Source organism: Nicotiana tomentosiformis, chromosome 1 (genome assembly GCF_000390325.3).
Source record: "Nicotiana tomentosiformis chromosome 1, ASM39032v3, whole genome shotgun sequence".
Taxonomy (NCBI): domain Eukaryota; kingdom Viridiplantae; phylum Streptophyta; class Magnoliopsida; order Solanales; family Solanaceae; genus Nicotiana; species Nicotiana tomentosiformis.
The window spans coordinates 75,814,568-75,830,294 of record NC_090812.1 but is presented as its reverse complement, the minus strand read 5'-3'; positions in this window follow the sequence as shown (position 1 = coordinate 75,830,294).

Here is a 15,727-nt window from a genome sequence, read left to right as displayed (position 1 = left end):
TGTCTAAGAAGGATGGATCAAAGGCACATTAGTCAGGACTGTTAAAAGAGTACCAGGCTAAAGGAAAGAAACTGGCAAAGGGGAAATGAGATCATTCTTGTAAGATTGGTCTCTTAATATAAGGAGCATATGATTAAAATTTGTTAAATTATCAAGTTTGCAGACTCAAAAAATAATGTTATTGATCCTTATCTACAATAGTAAAAAAGCAAATAATTTAGAAAGGTGTGTATGGGGTGGTACCCCCTATATATTGGTTGAATTAATAGTAGTCCAGAGAGGATGAAGGCTACTACCATTATCCTCAGATGACCACTGCTGGGCCACAACCGTTCCCTTCTATTCTTAAGGCCACAAACATCACTAAAGAATTCCTTAATTAAATATCTCATGTTTGAACCATAAAAAGAAAATAAAAAAATCAAAAAGAGATTCTTTATTCTTTACTAGACTATATAATACAAATTTAAATTATTCGGGTCAATAATTTCGAACATCATAGTATATTGTAAAGAAAAGAAACTATAAACTCTATTCTTTTTTTTCTGGCATACACACAGATAGATATCCCTATTTGCAGTAACACATGACCTTACACCAAAACCAATAAGGGGAGAATGGGGCCATTTTATGTGTCTTTCTCAATCTCTATTCTTCTATCGCTTTCTATTGTGGGCTAATTTAACGGAAAACTACCGCCTTCTGCAACTAGCACTCATATCTACATATGCCCTATACAATCTATTTACTCATTTAGTAGTTATAATATATTTATTAATTCTTTCTCCCCACTCCCACTCTCCCCCTTTTTAAGTTTTTATAATTTTGCTATATGAGACCACGTACAATGTACTACCCCACAGTAGTGCTTTTGTTTTTATGCACCATGTCCACGTGAAAACATGGGTAGGATGTGTTATTGGAAACACACTAAAAGAAGAAGAAAAAATATCATCAATTAAATGAAGTGAGGGAAAAAGAGAATCTCCTGTTAGAAAAAAGAGTTTAATTCGATGCACTATCAATATATACAAATTTTGCACTATCAAAGTTGAGTAATAATCTATTATAATCAGTGTAATTAAATAAATAACGTAAATTTTTTTATTTTATCGGTGTATATTATTTAAATTAAGGAAAAAAACTAAAAACCCTTTATAAAAGTATAAAGATAGTATTGGTTGTCACGAAAATCAAGAAAGAAATATCATTTGGTGTATTGTATAAAATTAGAAAATGAGCTCTTCATGTTCGGAAGAGGCCAGAGAAGTCTCAATTATAAGGCTGACAGCTCCAGACTTCTATGCATGACATATAATTTCCAACTTCAAAATTTACAAAAGAGCGCCCGCAAACAGAAGCTGGAAAAATGGTAGACGTGAATTTATTTCGTTGAAGTATTAAAGAAACCTCTTATCTTATCATATCTGAAATCATGAATCGAAATGGGTATAACGTATGGTAACATATTATAAAAATTAATGGGCTAACGAGAGATGGGGCTCTGAAATATTGCAGCAGATCCGAGGTTTAAAGGATTCCCTTCTTCATTTTATTGTAAATTTAGCATGTTGCGCTTGCATATGTATCAGTATTTCTCATAAAAAAACTATAGTAGTATATTTTTTATATTTGAGAATTTAATAGTTGAAGGTCAGCTACTGATACGTACCTTGGACTTTTAGCTTCTGTCATTTGTTATCATATGATACAAGTAGAAACATCTAAATAATGAAACAAAGGGCTTTAATTTCCCAATGTAACAGAAGTGAGAAATAATATCATTTTACGGCGAATCTCACGTACTTTAAATCAATGGATTGGATCCCCAAGAACCACCATCTACAATTTTGCATCCTTAGTTTATAGATAACACTGAGAGTGGGTATAGTTTGGACAAACCCGTAATCCAAATCGAAATCCATTTTTTTTTGGAATTTTGGTTTGAATTTTGGATTTAACTTTTAAAATTTTTGAATTTCAAATTGCCTATTGGATTTGGTACTTTAAATATCCAAAAATTCAAAAAAATTATATTTTATATTTAGTCCATTATTCATATACCAATAGTTATAAGTTCAGGATACCCTACACATTTTATCTCATTTATTCAGAATTAGTTACTAAGTTAATTACTGTCATAATACTATTTGGACATGGTTTTACTATTGCTACTTCTTATCGGCCGTATTAATATCTCTGTTGCATTTTCTGATAATAACTTCATTACTTGAATACTTTATTTGGATAATTATGGTGAGAATGATGAACTTTTCAGGCAATTTTTATATGAGAACTTCATTTGGATATTAATTTTTGCAAAAAGAAGAAACATCTCGGCTTATAAGCTCAAAACGAAAATTCAAAATATCCAAATCGATTAATCCGAAACCAAACATAAAAAATTTGATCCAATCCGAGCTTATTTAGATTTGATTTGGATTGTTATTTCATCAATCTGAAAACCGAAAATCCAAATCGAAATTTTCATATCCAATCTAAATTGCCCGAACGCTCACCCCTAAATAACACTTATCGAGTTCCCAGACCAACACATCACTCACCTTATGACAAAACAGATCAAATAACACAAGAAAAAATGTTATAAAGATATATAGAATAATACAAAATTTGAATAATAATACTGGAGTTCATGTGCATTTATATGGGAGATTAGTGTTAGCTATAAAACAACAAATTTGGAATAGCTACAAAATAATATGCTTAAGAGGGAGTTTTCAAAGTAAGGAGAGTTAATTTTGAATTTATAAAACAAATTTGTGACGTTTTCAATAAATTTATAAGAGAATTAAGTGATTGAGGTACTAAACATATACTACTCCATATATAGTAGTCAGTTTGGTGCGTGTGAGTTTCTATATACAATGTAGATTATGCAATATAAAGTCGACTAATCAATTGAAAAGAAAGATACTGTCACACAAAATGAAACTAAAGTACTTGTGTCTGCATTATATGGCCATGCAAGATATATAGCGTAAGAGTAATGTATGTAGGGTTTCATTTGAACAACCAATGACTTAAAATAGAACAGCTTCAAAATATCGATTGGTACTAGATTGCAAGCAAACCAAAGATAGATTCCAACGACGATGATCATTGATAGCTTGCACGAATGGGTTGTTTTTAAAAAATCTAAAAAAGAAGTTTCAATGGCGGCATATAGTCGGCTAGCTGTGAATGGCGTCTCTCGATTAAGAAATAGAAAGAAGCTATACAAGTTCCAAGATAGCACAACCAAACTCCTAAGAATGGCTATGCACTCTATTCCCCATACTTTGCCCTTACTTCCTAAGACTCTTTTTGTGTGTTTATAGTACATGCGTATGTGTATTTCTTTTTTCTTCTTCCATCCCATTTATGTGATGGTATTTTTCGAAGTTTAAGAAAAGAAAAAAATATCACATGAATTGGAACATAAAAAATAGTATGTTATTGAGAGAGGCAGACATATGTAACCTCGGGAGTGACTTTTAAAAGAAAGACTTCCTCAAAGGAAAAAATGGAGATTCCAATATATAAAGATCACATTCATTTTGAACATTAACTTTAGATCCTGAATTCCCCGATAAGTGATGGATGATACTCGCCAACAGGGGCCAATCCAAAAGCAATATATACAGGTTCACTAGAACCCAATAACTTTTACCTTCAAATTATATATATATATATATATATATATATATATATATATATATATATATTTCCCTTATTCCTTATCCGTGGATTTGTCTTCCAAAATTATAGCGTCTAATAACTAGTTAAACCACTAACCATTAATGATGGTGTATAAAAAACATATTTATGGAAATTCGTTTAATTAAAGAGTTGGTGGTGTTCTTAAACAAAATGCGAGGTCCCTGGTTGACATAATTCCAAACTTGTTAATAAGGGAATCAAAATTTTGAGAAGTTATACTGAGAGTTTTTTCTCTAACTTCAAACACGAAAACACATAGATTGAGCCATTGAATGAGCTAGCGTTTGGCTAGTTCATTGCTGTGGAAACAGACGTTAATTAAATTAAATTAAATGAAACGAGTATACATAGTGAGTGTCTGAAATGAGTATACAAAAAGAATTGTGCTAGCTAGGGTTGTACATAAGTCGGTTTGGTTCGAATTTTCTGATTACCAAACCAAATCAATTGTATCGGATTATTAAATCTAAAGACCAAACCAAACCAATAAAAGTCGGTTTTTTTAATCTTGGTTTTTTTCGAATTTTTTGAGTTTTTTTCCATAAAGTCTTCATAGCACAAAACATAGAATTTGTGCTCCAAATATTTCTTTAAAATAACATAAATATGAGATGAGTCATGGCATTGTACTAAAATATTCAATAATAAAGATAATAAAATCGCATAAAATAAATATTATTAATAAGCCATAATGAAAACAAACATAATTTAAAATTACTAATAAGTTGCTAAAATAAGTACGACTAATAAATACTATTATTTACATGACTAAACACCAAAAGAAAAATAAGTTATGCATTTTATCTAAAGCATGAATAAACTAAAAAATTGATATCCAACACTATTTTCATTCATAGTACAATTGAATTGAATGTCTTTTATTAGCTTTAGTATTGATTGATTTTGGTTTAGGATTTGTTTGAGTTACTAACATTTATGGACTATAAAACTTATAGGAGCATCCAAAAATTATAAGTCCAAGTTTGAAATAATACGTTAAAAGATAAAACTATAAAAAAAAACTTAAGAAATATTTATAAGCTACACTACAATAAATATTTTTATATACTAAATATATTTAAAATTATTATACATATAATGTCGGGTTGGTTTAATTTTGGTTTAACTTTTTTCAGTTAAAACTAAACCAAACCAAATATGGTCGGGTTTTGTTTTCCAACACCAAACCAAATCAAACTAAACCATAGTTAAGTCCTTTTTCTCGGTTTGACTCAGATTATCGGGTTGGTGCGGTTTGTAGATACTCTTAATATAATGTGATATTATTCGCTTTAGTCAAGCCCGCACGGTTTTTCCCAAAAGGCCTCACACTATTAAGAGTATTCAACTCCTTATAAGTAGCTTATTTTTCTTTTCTACTTTCCATATATGACTTTGTTCACACACTCCCAACACAGTAAATTTATAAGGTCACAATTGAATTGGTTATAAGAGTCATTCTTCAAAGGTGAAACAAGAAAATTGTTTATTCGAGGAATCATTCTCACAAGAAATTGGCTGAACGAAAATTCGATCTGTGTTTCACTATATATGTTGTTTTTCCAATTTCCCTTACTGCTGTTTGACAAATAGTAAAAGTCCAAGAAAAATTTATGGCAATTCTTTCTTTGTTATTCTCTATGTCAAACACGATAAACAAAATCTAGAAATTATACGGATAGTTTAAATTAAATTGGAGTAGCTTGTCTCAGGCGTAGGACAAAGATTTTGAAACAATACATGAATGTAGTTGTTAGATAATAAAAGAGGATCGAATAGGGGTCTAGATTCGTCAACGGGGCCTGGTCAAAGAATTAAATATATGTAGTGACAGGCTTTTACGGTGTTAGAAGACAAATTTGCCTTCAAAAACAAGCTTTTTCACTCCTTTGGATTCTTTTCACAACCCATTCCTCCAATTATTTGCAGCCAATGTTATCACCTCAACCACGACGCCTAAGTAGTACTCTTTTCTTGGTTATATTACTTGTCACTATTTCTATCTTTGAGCATTATTTTTAAGTTACACTAAATTTTACCGATTTGTTCTAGCTATAACAGTATGTATTTCGAAAATTACCTACTAAAATGACACAACTGGGAAAAGCAATTATTTATTGCCACATGCATCTTGTTTATCTTGTCATATATATATATATATATATATATATATATATATATATATATATATATATATATATATATATATGACAAGAACTACTCTGACATGTTTCCATTTCTTTTTCTACATTGAAAATTGCAAAGATATAATTAAAGTAGAGCTAAATAATAAATAAATAAATAAATAAATAGTATTGCTAAAGATTTTGCACGAACTAGTTTCGACTGATTTGATATATTTGATTGTTTTCCCTAAAAATATTTATTAAATTTATACTTGATTTTAAGGATATGCGGATTAATTCAATACAAATGATAAATAGCGTTAGATTAAACAGATAAAGTATGTAATAAGTTATCAAACCAATTAAGGGGAATAATTCCGGACTCAGTAACAGCTTAGTGAAATGCCTGCCTTTGATCCCGGGCTCACAATAATGAAGAACTGATGAACAAAAGTAAAAACTTTGAATAACAGAGAAAATAAGAGTATATTGCCTTGATATGCGTGTTACAATGTCTCTATGAATAATAATTTTTCCCCTTTATATAGTAGGAGAGTTTTACCCTAAGTACAATTCTAAAAAAGGTAAAAATCTTCTATTACGCCGTTCACTGATACGAGCCGAGATTCGCGCCGTGATATCTGGTTGGGTACGGATATCACGACTCTTTGTTAGTCGTGTGCAGCTGCTCGGTGATGCTCTCCGAAGTCTCAACCCTTAAATCGGACAGGGGAGGTGTTTGCCCGATCTCTGATACGAGGGGTTCTTTGTTCTGACTCTGATACGTTACGGTCATCTTCCCACTCCGCTTGGCTCACCGGGAAGTCGAGTCATGCGACGGGCTCAGTTTTACCCGTATACAGATATTCCACTCGTTTTTCAGAAAGTAGGCTAGCCGAAACGATGTGAAACGATAGATGACTCCGGTACCTTCCTTCGTAACTTACGACGGGGAACCGAAACGTCCCATCAATCACGTCATTCTGACTTCGAACACGTGTCGCTCACCGGCAGGTTGCCTCTGAATGCGGAGCGTCGGCTATTTCCCTATAAAAGCCTCATTCCTTTGTCCTTTTTCTACTTTCCGATCAAACCGCAATCTTCGAGCCATCAACCATCATCAAAACCTTCTTCAAATCTTCAAATCTTCATCCATGTTCTTCAATCTTCGTAGCAATCTCCAGATTTCTACCCAAAATTTCTTCAAATCTTCATACCCTGTTCTTCATCTTCAAAACCCGTTTCTCCAAAACTTCGTGTTCATTTCCCAAATTTTCAAACACTCCCCCAGATGACAATGGCAAAAATATCGAAAACCGTTCCTCAACAATTTTCCTCTTCGTCTTCTCAACCGGTCGTTGGTCCTGAAGCGATTAACCCTGAGGTGGTTATCCTCGAAACGGTTCCCCCTGTTACGGCTGCTAACGAACCGACCGTTGAGCCTCCCATGTTGGCGTTTATCCCCGGGGGATGCTCAATTGCAGACGACTTCAAGTTCGAGAAGGAAGCCTCCTCGCAAGCAGGACTGAGGCGAAGGGTCTCGAGATATATATGTTCGGTGACCGAGGACGTTCCTCCCATAGTTCGTAAGGACTGCGGTTGGTAAGGCAAGGATATGGTAGTCCCCGAGCCCGAGGACTCCGTTACTACCCATGTGAAGGGGTACTTAAGTGTTTACACTTATCCCTTCACATTGGTCCCGGTGGACCCGATCATCCTGGAATGTTGCAAGAGGTACGAAGTGTGCCTCGGGCAAATCCATCCATCAATGTGGAGGATCGTGACCCTCCTTTGTTACTTCGTGAATAAGACTGAATCTCGTCAGTTCACGGTCGACCACCTTCTCTGATTATACAATCCCCCGATGTTCCGAGGGGGACTGATCAAGCTTACACGCCGGGCCAGCAAGGCCCCCTTCTCCAGTATCGACGAAGACCGAGATCGTGGATAGCAGGGACCCGAGTGAAGACCGAGGATTTGATCCCCCGAAAATACATGTTATTCCCTGAGGAATGGAATACGTCTCGTAAGTGCAACTCCTTCATCAAAATTTCTTCTTCTTTTATTTCGATCTTCTCATATATGTTTGTGGGTGTGCAGCTGTTGACCGGGTTCCGAATGCGGTCCCCCAAATAAAGGAATGGACCGAGGGCATCTGTACTCAGATGTCCTACTTCGAGTGCACGTGGCGCAGACTCTCAAAGGGCCGATGGGAAGCCCGTTCTCATGGTAAGGTCTCTTCCCGAATAGCCAACATTATGTCTTCGTTTGTAGGTTTTCCTAAGACCACCAAACTTAGGCCTTCAGAAGGGGAGGAAGATGTGCCCCCACCCATTGATCCCTCTGTTGCCGCCATGGAGAGAAAGAAGAAAAGAAATAGAAAGCTCTCGGGCTCCCCGAGCTCCGAGGCAAAGAAACTGAAGAAGCGGGTGCTTCGCAAGCCCAGGAGGGGCTCCAGCTCCTGTGTGCCTGCCTCCGACTCCCTCATTTGGCTTAGGGACGAGCCAGAGGAGGAATTTGTCTTCGTAACTCACGGGACGACCACCTATCCCGGGGATTGAGAGGCATCCGAGGGGGAGACTCACGAGACCGACCCCCAACTCAGAAAGCTGATGTGGATCCCCAGGGTGAAACTTCCCAGGATGCTGGTTCTGCATCGAAGGAAGCGCCCATTACAATTGAGATCTTCAGGACGCCCTCTTATACCGAGTCAATGCTCGAAGAAGCCAAAGCAAGGAAGGAGAAATCTAACGAAGGGGCTCATGGCATGGACGATCCCCTTCGTTCCTTTTTTGACGATGTGGACTCGTCTGTCTTGGAAGACTTTTCCTTGATGGGCGACCTAGAAGTGCCGAGAAAAGATCCATCTTCAGAGGTTAGAGGGCTAAACTCGAGCCCAAAGTTAGTCAACCAGTTCCCCGCCCCGAGTGCGGACCCCGACCGTAAGAGGTCGATAATCATCATTGTCCCGGAGGATGCCCAGGTTCTTTTTGTTCCCGTGGGAGTAGCGAGACACTTTCGATGCCTGGTGACCGAAGAAGACCATGCAAAAATGAACGAGGTGGGCGTACCGTGCATGTTCAATGAGGCTCATCATGTATTGAATCAGGTAAGGCATCATTATGCTTTTTCGACCTTTGACTTAGTCTTTGATATTTCTCATGTCTTCTTTCTCTCACTCTTTTGCATGCCTCGGTACTCCATCATGAAAGCTTTCTTTGGTACCAGACCGAGGTTAACCAGCTCGAGACTGAGGTCAAGGAGCTTTCCGAGAAAAGAGACATGTATAAGTTTCTCAGCGAGCAACACGAAGGGGTCGTCAAGAATCTCTAGGTCGAGCTGGATGCGGCTTGGAAAGAGCATGCCGACTTGTTATAAAAGGTAAAGGTTTTTGAAGTTAGCAATGAAGACTTAGCCATGGCAACTAACGACCAAACCTCGCAGGTTCAGCAGAAGATTGACCGGATCGACCAACTCCGAGTTGAAATGAATAAGGTCCAAGCCATGGCCGATGTTTGGAAGGGCAAAGTGGACCGACTAGCTTTAGAGAAGGAGACCGCACAGGCACAGCTGGCATAGGTAGAGGTTCAACTATGAGTGGTGATCGCGTCCAAATGCACACCTCTAAAAAGGTATGAAACGGTCGTTTGCAATAATAAAACCTAACTAAGAGTCGGGGTCGAATCCACAGGGAGCTATGATAGGAGTTAGGAGTATATATTCTAATGCGCGAGATTGAATTATCTTGATTTGCACTTCCATAAAAAGGTTTTGTTTCTATTTCTAATTTTACACTAAAGTTTGCAGAATAAAAAAAGAAGACTAGGAATAGTTGTTTTTTAGGTTTTTCAAATTGGTAAAAAGCCTAGGGTTGTGACCATTGCCTAGGTGTTTGCCTAATGGGATAAAGACCTTAACACTTGTTTTATTGATCGGGGTGTATTATAGCTATCAACTCTCAATTACCCACTCAATACCTCTCGGTCAGAGAGTGGTTTTGCCCAATTTGGCTTTCTCAAGACCAAATGGGTATCCCACAAAATAGTTGATAAAAGCTCAAGTCGGGTTATTACTATCTCTAGGTTGAACCCTTTAATTAGGTTAATCAATCTCTCGATTGACCCAATTCCTTATTAGCCAAGTTTTCCTAGACTAAGTCTCTCTTTCTCAAGTAGAGACTAAGTCAAATAGGCATGAACTAATGTTTGCAACCATTAATTCCACAAATTAAAGCATGAACTAGGCTAAATAATAAAGACCCAATCATAAACAAGCACTAAATTAGATACCCATAAGGTTTACATACTAGGGTTGGGTCACAACCCTAGTAAAAATCTAACTACTCATGCTTGGGTTTGAAGAAAAAGAAAAAGAAAGACTAACTAAACTCATAATGTAAGCTTAAAATAATATAATCTATTGTAAATTACACCAAAATATAGTAAACTTCCAAAAAAAGCAAAGAAAAACGGCTACAGTTATTGCTGATGTCAAAACTTGTCCTAATTTCTTGAAACTCTTCTATTTATACAAGTCTAAAAATCTCGGACAAAAATGCCCCTCAGAAGGTTCTGTGGCCGCACAATTCCATGTGCGATCCGCATATTTCTTCATCTTGGGAGGAATTTGAGTTTTGCGGCTGCACATTTCTGAACTGCGGCCGCGAGGCAATCTTCTGCGGTCCGCACAATTATGTCTGCGGTCACAAGACACTTCTTCTGCGGCCGCACAATTCTTGTGCGGTCTGCAATTCTCAGAGGCTCGGGACATGGAAATTTGCACACTCTTTACTCTTGGATCCTATCCCAGCTCTTGCGGACGCACAATTCATGTGCGGTCAGCAATTTGCACACATGTCTGCTAGGTTTTTCTTCCTTGTTTGAAATCTGCGGACCGCACATTGCATACTTATGTGTCCTTTATTGCCTTATATTTAGATTACTCCTTTTTTAGTTGGATTTTATCTCGGGAGTCCAACTTCTATGATTCCTGTAATTTTGCACATTTCATTAGTTTCAGGCACACAATTCAATACTTTTAGACTAAAACAAAAGCTAAAAGGTGTTCGTAAGCAGTCAAAATCCTCACTTTTCAACTTCCCCAAACTTAAGTCTTTGCTTGTCCTCAAGCAAATAAATTAGTTCCCACCTCCACAAGTTAATGATCATTTCAGCGAGTCGAAGGTGAGCCATCCATACATCAGTTGGGACCAACAATTACCCACACTACTTATGTATTATCAACAAAGTGACAAATTAAACATTTATACACATATAGTTGTAAAGTGACATTTGAGCATCAAGAGTTGACTTTACTCATCAAGGATGCTCGCTCTCTCATATAGGTCATTGAGGATCCCAAACTCCTCCTCCTCTACTCTCTGTTTCCCTAGCTCACTTACGAATTTTAGCACTCAATCCAAAGATTTATGAAAGCTCCACTCATCTCTCTCAAGAGAATGTCGCAAGTACGACTTCAAGTACCATAGGCTTACTCCTCATGTAGATCGCCACTAATGTAAGCTCACTATGCTCGAGATCAAATAGGACTGTTCAGGATATGATGAAGGCTTTTGGATTAGGGTTGGATACATTATGGCTGAATGGTTACACCTTCTTTAAGCACTCCATCATTCATTTTTCGGCTCACACTTTGCCAATTCCTTGAGGCACTTTCTTTTCCTTGGGGGACTAGAGAGACTTAACATCACTCTTTCTTTATCATTACATTTATATTTCTCCATGTTTGGGATCATTGCCTTTCTTTGATTCCCTTCAACTCTTCTACTTATTCATTTTGTTGCATCTTTCTTTTTGTTCTTTTCTTTTATTTTTGCCTTTTCTTCTCATCATTTCTTTTTCTCTTGTTGTGCCTTGATACCCTTTTTCAATTTCCTCGTCTCTCCCCCAAACTTACGTTTTTAGCCATTTGTTTCACATGAGTGTTAAGGAAAGCTCGGGTCCCAAGAAGCGCTTGATTTAACGTCGTGGCACAATGCAGAATACCATTAGTTGAAATAAATCACCGCCACGATGTGGCCATCTCCGACTTTTTCCAGATAGTGCTTCACCGGTGACCATTGACTCAGAATACCTCATTGTTTTTGTTCTTCAAGTCCAATACACCAAAAGGCAAAAGGTGTCACACCCACAATTTCAAAAGGACCACTTGATAAGTAGGGATTTTAACCTATTATTTGCTCTCTTTTACTTGTGTTTTAGGCCAAAAATGCTTGAATGTATTCCCAAAAACTTATGAAATATGTTTGCTTGCAGGGATTGTTCAAAATGAGCCAAAGAAATCAAAATCCACTCACAAAGGAGTCAAAAGTTGAACAAAAACCAAGACTGGGCAAAGAGGTCTGAAGTGCGGACCGCACAAATATTGTGAGGCCGCGAAAGCCATGATGCGGCCGCGATCATAATTATGCGGTCCGCAAGAGAGAGATTCAGAGAGTGTGATTTTGGGATAAATGATGAGCGCAAACCGCACCAGATATGTGCGGCCGCGAAAGTCCCTATGCAGCCGCAATTAAAATTATGCAGACCGCGATGACTGAGATTCAGAGAGCTGACAACTTGAGCAAAAGAGAGAAGTACGGACCGCACCAGAATTGTGCGGCCGCGAAAGTCCCTTGTGCAGCCGCGATCAAAATTATGCGATCCGCAAGATGAAGAATCAGAGAGTTGATTTCAAGCTAAACTCAAGCAAGTGCAGACCACATCAGTTTTATGCGGCCACATAATCTGGAGCGTGGCCGCACTTAGAATTATGCGGTCCGCGAAAGTTCAGCTCAACCCAAATCCAAAAGAGAAGAACGCGGACCACATCAGAATTATATGGCCGCGAAAGCAAGAGTGCGGCCGCACTCAGAATTACGCGGCCGCACAACCTCCGTAGGGGCATTTTTGTCAGATATTTTCAGCTTAGTATAAATAGAACTTTTTGTCATTTTTAGGTTATGTTATGTTTTGTATGAGCACCTGAGACAGCTGACTTTTCCGTTTTCGAAAATTTTGTACTAGATTCACTTCTTAATATTAGATTTTTATTCCATAAATTAATATTATGGATTTTATCTTCATTTCATCTTTAAAATGTGTTATTTCCATGAGTAGCTAAACCTATAGCTAGGGTTGTGACCCAACCCTAGTGTGGGTATTTAATGGGTATTTGATTTTAGGGCTTGAATGTGAATGGGTTAGTGATATTTAGCCTAGTTCTTGCTAGAACTCAAAAATTAATGGTTGCAAATATTGAATCATGCCTTTATGACTTAGTCTCTACTTGAGAAAAAGGGACTAAGTCTGGGAAAACTAGGCTAACAAGGAATTGGGGTGAACTCAAGAAAATAATAGCCCCAATTAAAGGGTTAAATCTAGAGATAGTAATACCCAACTTGAGCTAATATCACTTGATTTGCATGAATACCCATTTGGACTTGAGAAAGCCAAATTGGGCAAAATCACTCAAACTACCGAGAGGTATAGAGTGAGTACCCGGGTGTGATAGCTATATTACAATCCCAACTAATCAAACTTGCCCTAGATTTTGCTACCCATTAGATATCCACCTAGGTAGAAGTCACTACCCTAGTCTCTTTAAACATTTGAAAAACAACAATAAAAATATTGTCCTTAGTTTCAATTATTGCAATCTTTAGAGTAAAGTTAGAAGTAGAAATCAAACCCAAACTCGCATCTAGCTTAGATATAAACCTAATTCCAAACATTAACTCCCTATGGATTTTATCCCGACCTAGTTGGGTTAAAATTGCATCGACCACCCTCGCTACTCAATAATAGTGTAGGCTTGGACCCGATCAATTTTTGGCGCCGTTGCCGGGGAGTTAAACGGATTTATCTATATATCTAGGTATTTGTGTGTTTTGTCTTTCTTTCCTTCCAAGTCACTAATTTTGTTTGTGAATTGCTTTTAGGTACAAAATGGCCCTTAACAACGAGCTCCTCGAAAATTTACCATTGGGGGAGGAGGTAGATGATGATCTAGTGGATGAGGTTCATCCCGAGCCTCAAGTAGACAGGCAAGGCCGACCGCCTCAAGATAATGTCCTAAACCCTCCCCCACCTCCACCAAGAGAAGCGCACCGGGTGTTGCCGAATGAGGGCTATGCAAGTGCAATAGTCCCGCCCCGGATTAAGGTGGGCAACTTCCAAATTACCAACATGATGCTTACACTGCTTGAGCAGCGGGGTTTCTTTACCGGAGCTCCACACCAAAATGCCTACAAGAATCTCAAATGTTTCGTCGATACTTGTTGGGGGAGCAAGAAAAAAAATGTCACTGAGGATGCACTGCGGTTAAGGTTGTTTCCCTTTTCTCTACAGGGAAAGGCTTTGGACTGGTTAGAGAGATTGCCCAATCATTCCATCCACACTTGGGATGAGTTGGCCGAGAAGTTCATTGCCAAATTCTTCTCTCCGGGGCACATGGCTATACTAAGGGATGAAATTTTCGCTTTCAAACAAGATCCCAATGAGCCATTGCACGAGATTTGGGAAAGATATCGCACCATGGTCAAAAATGTCCGAACAATGATATGACCGAGGCCATGATCCAACAGACCTTCTACAGAGGGATCAACACAATAAATCAGTGTGTGGTAAATCAACTCACTGGGGGTAACTTCATGAACACGCCTTATGCTGAAGGTTGTGAAATCTTGGATGAGATGGCAGACACCTCTTCAGCGTGGCAAAGTAGAGCCAATGTTCCTCAGGGTGACCCAAATGTTATTCACCTACACAAGGAGCTACATGATCATAGGCAAGCTATTGCGGAGTTGACAACCACCATGAACCAATTGGCCAAGACTTAGCTTCAACAAGTTCAAGGGTCAAAAGAGGTGAATGATATGGAAGGGGTGAACATGATGGTAAACAAGAGACGACAACGAGGTCAACAAGGACAAAACCATCAGGAACAATTTGAGCAAAGTAATAGTGGGTATAATCAAGATGTTTCATATGATGATCAAGATGAAGAGGTTCAATATGTCAACAATTATCAAGGTCAAAGAAGCAATGCTCCAAATTAACAACAATGGAGATCACAAGGAAACCAAGGAAATTGGAGTGGTGGCAACAACAATAATCAAAGCAATTAGGGTAATCAAGGTAATCAAGGCAATTGGGGAGGAAATTATCAAGGTAATTGGGGTGGCAAAAATCAAAGCAATTGGGGGAACAACAATAATCAAGGGGGTTGGAACAATAGCAATCAAGGAAATCGGGGGTCGGTCTTTCAGAGGCCCCCGATGTATCAACAACCAAACAACCCGCCTCTATATCCGTTGCAAGGTCCTAGTTCTTCCAATAGTGAAATGGGACGGATTGAAAACATGTTTAAGCAAATGATGGAGAAAAACGCCGACTCCGATGCCCAATTAGCCTCCCACAACATTTCTATCCGCAACTTGGAGGTTCAACTTGGCCAAATTTCTCAAGCTTTAAATACTCGCCCAAAGGGGAAACTACCTAGTGATATGGTGGTGAACCCGAAAGGTGGGAATACGGGGCATGCAATGGCTGTGACAACAAGAAGTGGGAAGGGTGAAGTTGCTAGTACCTCAAACCAAAGAAGACATGTGGGTGATGATGTGTTGGAGCAAGATGATGATGAGCCAAGCAATGATGTTCAAGCTAATGAAGAATCAATGATTGATATTGATGAAAATGTGGAGGAGACGCAAGAAGAAGTAAACCCGTCTAGGGAGCACGTAACTGACATGATGGAACCGGTAGTGCCAAAGGCTAAGGTAGCAATGACAAAGCCTCCTACTCCATACCCTCAAAGACTTGCAAAGCAAAATAATGAGAATCACTTCAAGAAATTCATTGATATGATGAAAAGTTTATCTA